Source organism: Mus pahari, chromosome 4 (assembly GCF_900095145.1).
Source record: "Mus pahari chromosome 4, PAHARI_EIJ_v1.1, whole genome shotgun sequence".
NCBI classification, from domain to species: Eukaryota; Metazoa; Chordata; class Mammalia; order Rodentia; family Muridae; genus Mus; species Mus pahari.
Window position 1 is genome coordinate 126087936 of NC_034593.1, and position 9500 is coordinate 126097435.

The following is a 9500-nucleotide window of genomic DNA, read 5'->3' on the forward strand; positions in this document are numbered from 1 at the left end:
TGGACTGAACCTCTGAACCTGTAAGTCAGCCCCAATTAAATGTTGTCCTTTAGAAAGAGGAACAATCTTCCATTGCTGGTGGGATTGCAAGCTGGTACAACCACTCTGGAAATCAGTCTGGTGGTTCCTCAGAAAATTGAACATAGTACTACCTGAGGACCCAGCTATACCATTCCTGGGCATATACCCAAAAGATACCCCAAAATATAACAAGGACACATGCTCCACTATGTTCATAGCAGCCTTATTTATATTAGCCAGAAGCTGGAAACAATCCAGATGTCCCTCAACAGAGGAATGGATACAGAAAATGTGGTACACTTACATAGTAGAATACTACTCAGCTATTAAAAATGACTTCATGAAATTCACAGGCAAATGGTTGGAACTTGAAAATACCATCCTGAGTGAGGTAACTCAGTCACAAAAGAACAAACATGGTATGTATGCACTGATGAGTGGATATTAGCCCAAAAGTTCAGAATACCCAAGATTCAATTCACAGACCTTATGAAACCTAAGAAGGAGAACCAAAGTGTGGATGCTTCGGTGCTTTCAAGAAGGGGGGACAAATTACTCACAGGAGGAAATATGGAGACAAAGAGACTGAAGGAAAGGCCATCCAGAGACTGCCCCACCTGGGGATCCATCCCATATGCAATCACCAAACCAAGATGTCATTGTGGAGGCCAGGAAGTGCTTGCTGGTAGAAGCCTGTTATGGCTGTCCCCTGAGAGGCTCTGCCAGAGCCTGACAAATACAGAAGAGAAATCTCGCAGCCTACCATTGGACTGAGCTCGGAGGTCCCCGATGGAGGAGTTGGAGAAGGGACTGAAGGAGCTGAGGGGGTTTGCAGCCCCACAGAGGGAGCAACAGTGTCAACAGGCCAAACTCCCCAGATCTCCCGGGGACTGGACGGGCAACCAAAGAACACACATGGAGGGATCCATGGCTCCTGCCACCTATGCAGTAGAGGATGGCCTTGTTGGACATTAATGGGAGGAGAGGCCCTTGGGCCTGAGGGTGTTCGATGCCCCAGTGTAGGGGAATGGCAGGGCAGGAGGACAGGAGTGGGTAGGTGGGTGGGGGAGGGGGTATGGGATAGGGGGTTTCCAAAGAGGAGACCTGGAAAGGGGAAAACATTTGAAATGTAAATAAAGAAAATATACAATTCAAAAAAAAAAAGAGAGAGAGAGAGAGAGAGAGAAATGTTGTCCTTTATAAGACTTACCGTGGCCATGGTGTCTCTTCTCAGCAATGGAAACCCCAACAAAGACAAACATCTAGAAGCAACCCAACCCAACCAGGCTGTGAAGCTGGATCCAACAGCTGGGTCTAGGAACCACCTCACAAGCAGGAGTTTAGAATGCAATGTTGGATAAAGTGACTCAACGATGCCCCAGAGAGCAGGATGCTGGCTAGCAGAGAACTGGTTAACTGTCTTGGAGGAGATGTCTTTGGTGGTGTGTGTGTCTGTCTGTAGGACCGAGGTCTTTTTTTTTTTTCCGAGACAGGGTTTCTCTGTGTAGTCCTGGCTGTTCTGGCTGTCCTGAAACTCACTTTGTAGACCAGGCTGGCCTCGAACTCAGAAATCCGCCTGCCTCTGCCTCCCAAGTGCTAGGATTAAAGGCGGGTGCCACCACCGCCCGGCCGGGGGGACTAAGATCTTAAGTGAACCGGTTCAGGTTGAGAGACTGTTTTCCATCACCAGATGATCATCATCATCTTTATTCTCTATCCTGCTGATTGTGGTTTTAAATTCAACACCAGCGTCCCTGCCATAACTAGCAATTACAATCGCAAATTCACATTTGAGAGCCACACAGGTGCTGCTCAGGTGCTCAAGTGCTCTGCAGTCAATTGTGTAACTTCTTTGTTGCATGAGCTGAATTAGGTAGGATGCAATCAAAAAATAGCTTCAGGGTTTCTCCATCACTGTCTGAAAGCTCACTTTGTGTGTGTGTGTGTGTGTGTGTGTGTGTGTGTGTGTGTTGGATGTCTTTCTTAACCTCTACCTTTTAAAAAGGTTGTTTATTTTTTATTTTATGTGTATGATGTTTTGCCTGTGTGTATGTATGTGTACTACACATGTGCCTAATGTCTGCAGAGATCAGACATGGACGTTGGACCTCCTGGATGGTATTTGGTCTCCCTTGTCATAGGCTTTACCATGCTTGCTGTGGCTGGGGCCACCATAGTGTTGGTGAACTGTTGATGGCAGACCGCAAAATGGGCTGCCTTCCTGTGGCACTGTCCTTGCTGGCCACCTTCCAGTCAGCCGTGGCTGTCCTGGGGGCACCAGCTGAGATCTACCAAGGTGGAACCCAGTATTGGTTCCTGGGGTGCTCCTACTTCCTGGGGCTCCTGATCCCTGCTCACATCTTCATCCCTGACTTCTGCCGCCTGCATCTGACCAGAGCCTATGAGTACCTAGAGCTCTGCTTCAATAAAGCAGTTCGAATCTGTGGGACTGTGACCTGCATCTTTCAGCCACCCTTGGCCCCTCAGTGCAGTGACTGGATTTGATTTATGGCTGTCAGTGCTGGTCCTAGGGATTGTCTGCAACATCTGCACTGCACTGGGTGGGCTGAAGGCTGCCATTTGTGTCATCAGGCTGTGACAGATGTGTTCCAAACGCTGGTTGTGTTCCTAGGGCAGCTGGTGGTTATCATGTAGGAGCGGCCAGAGTGGGTGGCTTGGGGCATGTATGGGATGTGGCTCCACAGCACGGCCTCATCCCCGGGATTGAGCTGGATCCTGGCCCCTTTGTGCGTCATACTTTCAGGACTTTGGCCTTTGAGGTGTCTTCCTGATGCTCTCCTCGTATGGAGTGAACCGGGCTCGGGTGCAGCGTTACCTCAGTTCCCACTCACAGACAGCTGCTATGTAGTGTTCCCTTGCCAGCAAGCGGCCCTCTGCTTGAGCTGCCTCATTGGTCTGGTCATGTTTGCCTATTACAAGGAGTATAGCATGAGCCCCCAGCAAGAGCAAGCAGCCCCCGTCCAAGCCCACAGGACTGCGGCAGCTCTGTTCCTTGTCCTAATTATGGTACAGAGTGCACAACTCCACCACAGTCATTGTAGCGGGCCTGATTGTCCATCTGCTCACTGCGGGAATGCGGGGCCGGTCTCTGAACCCCAGCACCATGTACCCTGTGTTGCCAAAGCTCCTCCCATTCCTGCCCCTATCCTGCCAGAAGTGGCTTTGCTGGAGAAGCCACTGTTAAAGTGTGTGTATCTCAAGGTGGGTTTTTGTTTTAATGTCTTATGGCTTCTGTCTCTTCGTTTCAACCTGATAGTGTTTCTGGCAACTTGTGCTCCCCGAACTTTGTACATTACCCACACAAGGCTTGTAGGCATGATTTGTTCCTTTAGGCAGAAGCTATGCTAATAAACTTCCTTAAGATAAGTCTCTTTACAGTGGGGGGTTTGTTAAAACAGCTGAGGGACAATGCTGTTCTCTGGGGTATTTGCTAAACGTTTTCTAAATTATGAAAACAGATTTTGAAGTCGGTTACTTCATCCGCAGACTAGATTCCTAGGAGTTGATCTTTGACTGAAAGCTGTCCCTCATTAATATTCCTATCACCTGGGTAATTTCAGAATCAGATAGTCTTCAGTTCTTCCTCAGTTTACCCCCACCCCCACCCCCTCTCACTTACTGAGAAGAGCAAAAAGAATCCAAATAGCCTTTCTAATGCTCTGCCAAGAAATGTCCTCAGCCACATCACCCAGGCCTGTAGATGAGTTTGTGTGTTGGTGTATGTACATGGGTGATGGAGGCCAGAGAACAACTAGGCCTCTCCCTCTCCCTCTCCCTCTCCCTCTCCCTCTCCCTCTCCCTCTCTCCATGTCTCTGTCTCTGTCTGTCTAATAGAATAAACAATTTATTTTGGCTTATAGTTCCAGAGGGGCTTATTATGATTTTTTTTTGAGACATTGGACTGGAACTCACCAAGCTGGGAACTGAACTCAGGACCTCTGGAAAAGCAGTTAGTGCTCTTATCTGCTGAGCCATCTCTCCAGCCCCCTTTTTGTTTTGTTTTGTTTTGTTTGTTCATTCACTTTTTGGTGGTTCATAACAATCTGTAATAGGATCTGATGCCCTCTTCTGGTGTGTCTAGAGATAGTAACAGTGTATTTAGATACATAAAATAAATAAATAATTCTTTTTTAAAAAAGAAAGAAGGAAATAGAAATAAAAGTAACCTTTCAGATCATCATCTAAAAGCAAAAACAAAACAAAACAAAACAAAACAAAAAAACCCCAAAAAACAGTAAGAAGAAAACAGGAATGCCGGCACTCCTCCTTTTTGAGCAAAAAGATTACACATTCTTAATTTTACTTGTGGTTTTTGTTTGTTTGTTTGTTTGGTTGGTTTTTGATACTGTATCTCTCTATGGAGCTGGTTGTTCTGGAACTTACTGTGTAGACCAGGCTAGCCTTGAACTCAGAGATCCACCTGCCTTTTCCCTAAGAGTTGAGATTAAAGTCATGTGCCACCATGCTTGACTTTCGAGTCATAATTTTCAGTAGCAGGAGCAGTTAACGTCTAGTTTGACAGATGATAATTTACCTCATCTTTAAAGGTAATCATGTTACCAGTTTTAAATTAGTGCTCGTGGTAGGTGGATATGTGTGTATGCCTATGTGAACGTGTTCACTGGAAAGAGGGAAGACTCCTTTAAAGAATTTCTGTAAAGATTCCCTCCAAGAGACCACTGCTTAGTGCTATTGAGCTATTTAACATTCAATACTAACAAGTAAAACTTTCAATTTCTTCTTTTTGTCCCTTTATTTAGTCTTATTCATATCATAAACTTAACTCTGCAATCTAACTAGACTTTGAGGGGAATTAAGAAAATATGGAACCCGAAGAACTTCAGTGACAGCAAAGGTTATGGTGTGCAGATAGAGTCCCCACCTCTCCTGAGCTACAGAAGGCATGGTCTGCTCTAGGTGACATGTCTGAAGAATTAGAGTTGCTCAGGTTGGCAATGTTGATCTTGCCATTCCTCTAAGCCAAAAGCTCCATGGCATCCACAATGCTCGCCACCTGTCTTAGTCAGGGTTCTACTGCTGTGAACAGGCACCATGACCTAGGCAACTCTTACAGGGACAACATTTAACTGGGGTGGCTTACAGGCTCAGAGGATCAGTCCATTAACACCAGGGTGGGAACATGGCAGCATCCAGGCAGGCATGGCGCAGGAGGAGCTGGGAGTTCTTCATTTGAAGGTGGCTACTGAGAAGACTAGCTTCTAGGCAGCTAGGATGAGGGTCTTATAGCCCACATCCACAGGGCCACACCTACTCCAACAGGGCCACACCTTCTAACTGCGCCATTCCCTGGGCCAAGCATATACAAACCATCACACCATCCAACCACTGAGTCTTGGCAGTGCATATGAAAAACTGGGAGCCGTGTTTGATCCAGCATTTTCCATGGACAAGATGCCAGGACCTGTATGCTTCAGAATGAAGTTCTCATTTTTAAATTTCTCCCCCTAGATGGACTTGCCACCAGTGGCATCGTGGCATGTGAAGTCACCACTCTGGCACATGAATCCTGGAATAATTCTGCGAATGGAGGAACCCTTCTATCCAAGCCCTTTCTCCCAGTGCTCAGAGCATGAAAGTTTTCTGCTGTCTTTGGAACTTTGCCAACAGCTCGGAGGAGATGCTGCCCATGGGCTGAGATGTCAACGCAGTGGAGTTGAGCATGGTTGCAGCAAGCAGTAAGAGTGGACAGATGCAGCTGCAGAGCTTCCATTTCCCCTTTTATTTGAACATCTGTCTTTGTCAAATTTTCCTTAAAAATGAAACTTAAGGAAGAAACAGAAATAGAAACAATTTCCGTAGGATTGTTTCAAACAGAAAGAGTAAGCGAAGTGTAGCCAAACTACTGTTTACACAGCAGATCTTGGGGTAACTGAGCATACTGTTCACACAGGGTGTTCTCGAAGCCACCCACGTGTTTGCTGATGCAGCCACAAGACAGGAGAAGCCCGTGGTCGCATGGGCTTCCGTGGGCTGCTACTTTGGATCCAGTGGCCCCATCAGCAGATGCCAACGCCGGCGGCATTTACAGCCAGCACACTGATCTTTCCCCCTGCGGAGTCACCAGTCTTCATTGGGGTCCACTCTGTGCTTTGATTCAGAAAGTGCGGCCAGGCAGAAAGCATCTGTGAGCCTGCTTGGCTTTTCCTGTATTTCCTTATCTTAAGGACTCTGTCTTTTGCTAATTTGTACCTTTCTCCCCCTTCCTGCCGACACACACCACAAATACTTCACCAAACTTTATGACTGTTTGCAGCAGGAGGGTCAGACTAATAACAGTTATTCCAGCATAGCGAATCAGATGTTGTGAAGCTGGGCATAGTGGTATGCAGTTTTAATCCCAGAGCAGAGGTAGTGACAGCCTGGTCTATACATCCAGTTTGAGGCCAGCCTAGGCTACATAATTAGACCCTGTTTTAAAAGGTGGGGGTGGGGGTGTGAGTAGAGAGATGACTCTGCTGTTAAGAGCACTTCCTGCTCTTCCAGAGGATTAAAGTGCCAGCATGCCTGTCACGAGGCTCACAACTAACTCCAGTCCCAAGAAGATCTGATGCCTCAGGTCTCCAAAGGTACCTGTACTTACGTGTGTATATTCTCTCTCTCTCTCTCTCTCTCTCTCCCACATATATACACAGAGACATAACAAACACAAGCATACATGCATGCACACACATGCATGCATTCATACCCACATACATACAATTAAGCATAATAAAATGGAAATTAGTTCAAAGCTGTTATGAACACTACTATGTCATTTCCTGAAGGAATAAAGAAACAAGATGTCCCTGCATCTCTTTATTTAAAGCATAAATGCCCGTGGTCCCCTGGAGAGAACTGGAATTACATTAAAGTAAGAAACGGTTCCCGTAAAAGTGTCAAAATTCTTTTGCCAAACGGGACAGGAACAATTTCCCTTTCCATTGAGGTCAACCTTAAGAAGTACACTCCAGAACAGCAATATGAACTAACCAGTACCCCCAGAGCTCCCTGGGACTAAACCACCAACCAAAGAAAACACATGATGGGACTCATGACTCCAGCCGCATATGCAGCAGAGGATGGTCTAGTCGGTCATCAATGGGATGAGAGGCCCTTGGTCCTGTGAAGGTTCTATGCCCCAGTATAGGGGGATGCCAGGGCTAGGAAGTAGGAGTGGGTAGCTTGGAGAGCAGGAAGAGGGGAGAGGGGACAGGGGTTTTTTGGAGGGGAAACTAGGAAAGGGGACAACATTTGAAATGTAAATAAAGAAAGTATCTAATAAAAAACATAACAGAAGAAGAAGAAGAAGAAGAAGAAGAAGAAGAAGAAGAAGAAGAAGAAGAAGAAGAAGACGACTCCAAAACAATGTGTCACTCAGAAAGTGACATAAGGGGGATACAATTATCAAGCTTGGTATGATGACGTTTGTTTCCCAGGGTCCCTAATACCTCATATGGCCTACTGTGCTCTACAAAGATCTGTCACTTCACATCCGAAGCCCCTCCTTCAGTCACTGCCTCACCACAGGACAGATGAGTCCAGCCCAATGAGAAGAGCTTCCAGACAACATTTAGTCTTGTAGGAAATGATTTTCTGTCACACTGTTACATGAGGTGACTTATTATGTAGCAATAGCTGATACAGATTAATAATTTACTGAATATTCACTACTTTTTTCCTATTTTTTAAAAAAAGTTATTTAATTATTCTATGACAAACTCCATTTTAAAATTGAGGCTAAAGTACAAAGCATTGACTATTTTTAGTTTAGTTTTTTTTTTTTTTCACATTCCTTTAACATCGCAAACACCCTGCGCCACAGATAGAGACAATATTACTTTCTCCATGTTGCAGGTAGAGAGGTTACAGTTATTCCTCTGGCTTAGCTGAAATATCAGGCTTACTGTCTAATCCCAGCGCCAGCACCAACCTTTCAGTCTCTGCTCGTTTCAGTTTGGGATCTTAAAAACCCATATGTAAGTGAGATCACGCAGTACGCTTCTTTCTGTGCCTAGCCCATTTCACTTAGCACGATGTCTTCATAATCAGGGCTTTCTTCTTTAAGGACGAATAGTATTCCACTGTATAAAGACACCACATTTCCTTTATCTCTTCATTCCTTGACAGACATGTGGGTGGGTCTTAGCTACTGTGAGGAATGCAAGGCGCATGACCAGTCTTTTTCATATACAGTTTGTTTGCTTTGTCTATATTCCCAAGAGCAGAGCAGCTACATCATATGGTTCTTATCCTTTTTTTTTTTTTAAAGAAATGTCTATACTCTTTTCCATAATGGCCATATGAATCAGGTAAGATTGTGGTAAAGTTTTAACAGCATTGGATACAATCTCAGGGAAATCACAAGGCCGCAGAGGGTACTGCACAGGACTTGGATGTAGGAATGCGTTGATCGATGGCTCCCTGTTCTCATCAATGAGTCCTGCCCTGATGACTATTGCCACTTAACCCTGCAAACCACTCAGCAGTAGTTCACATATCAAGCTTCTACCATATCTACTTACTTTTTTTTTTTTTAAAGATTTATTTAATATTATATCTAAGTACACTGTAGCTGTCTTCAAATGCACCAGAAGAGGGCGTCGGATCTCATTACAGATGGTTGTGAGCCACTATGTGGTTGCTGGGATTTGAACTTAGAACCTTTGGAAGAGCAGTCGGTGCTCTTAACCACTGAGCCATCTCTTCAGCTCTACTTTTATTTATTTATTTATTTATTTATTTATTTATTTATTTATTTATTTATTTATATGAGTCCACTGTAGCTGTACAGATGGTTGAGAGACTTCATGTAGAAGGGAATTTTTTTAGGACCTCTGCTCACTCCGGTCAGTCCCACTCGCTCTGGCCCAAAGACTAATTTATTATTATACATAAGTACACTGTAACTGACTAGATGCACTAGAAAAGGGCGTCGGATCTTAATATGGGTGGTTGTGAGCCACCATGTGGTTGCTGGGATTTGAACTCAGGACCTTTGGAAGAGCAGTCAGTGCCCTTACCTGCTGAGCCATCTTGCCAGCCCCAAAAGTATGCCAGTCACCTTAGAATAAAACAATCTCAGATGGCAGAAGAATTTTATATATAATTTTCTTGAAAGTTTGAAACCTCCTGATAGTGATGAACCAGTCACTCATTAAAAGGGGAAAAGTCTATTTTGCTTTCTCTCCTTTTCTTCCCCATTTCTCATCAGCTGATGCTGGAGCGTTCTGGAGTCTGGCTTCCCTTGCTGTGTATTTATGCCATCCTCTGAGATGTACCACTCGGGTTACCTGTAGGCCACAGGGAAACAGAGAAAAGGGATAAGAGCAGGATGCAAACAAGACACAAACCAAACTAAACGCTGAGCGGCAGGATGAGAATGGGCACTAGAAGGGGAGGGAGATGCCAACTATGTTTTGGTACCGGTTAGAAGAAGTTTGCAGACTTGGGTGGAGTGT

At 45.1% G+C, this 9500-nt stretch overlaps 1 pseudogene; it reads left to right on the top strand.

Annotated features, from left to right (window-relative positions):
• The first annotated feature begins 2097 nt into the window (after positions 1-2097).
• LOC110320902 lies at positions 2098-5742 on the top strand (annotated as a pseudogene).
• The last annotated feature ends 3758 nt before the right edge of the window (positions 5743-9500 follow it).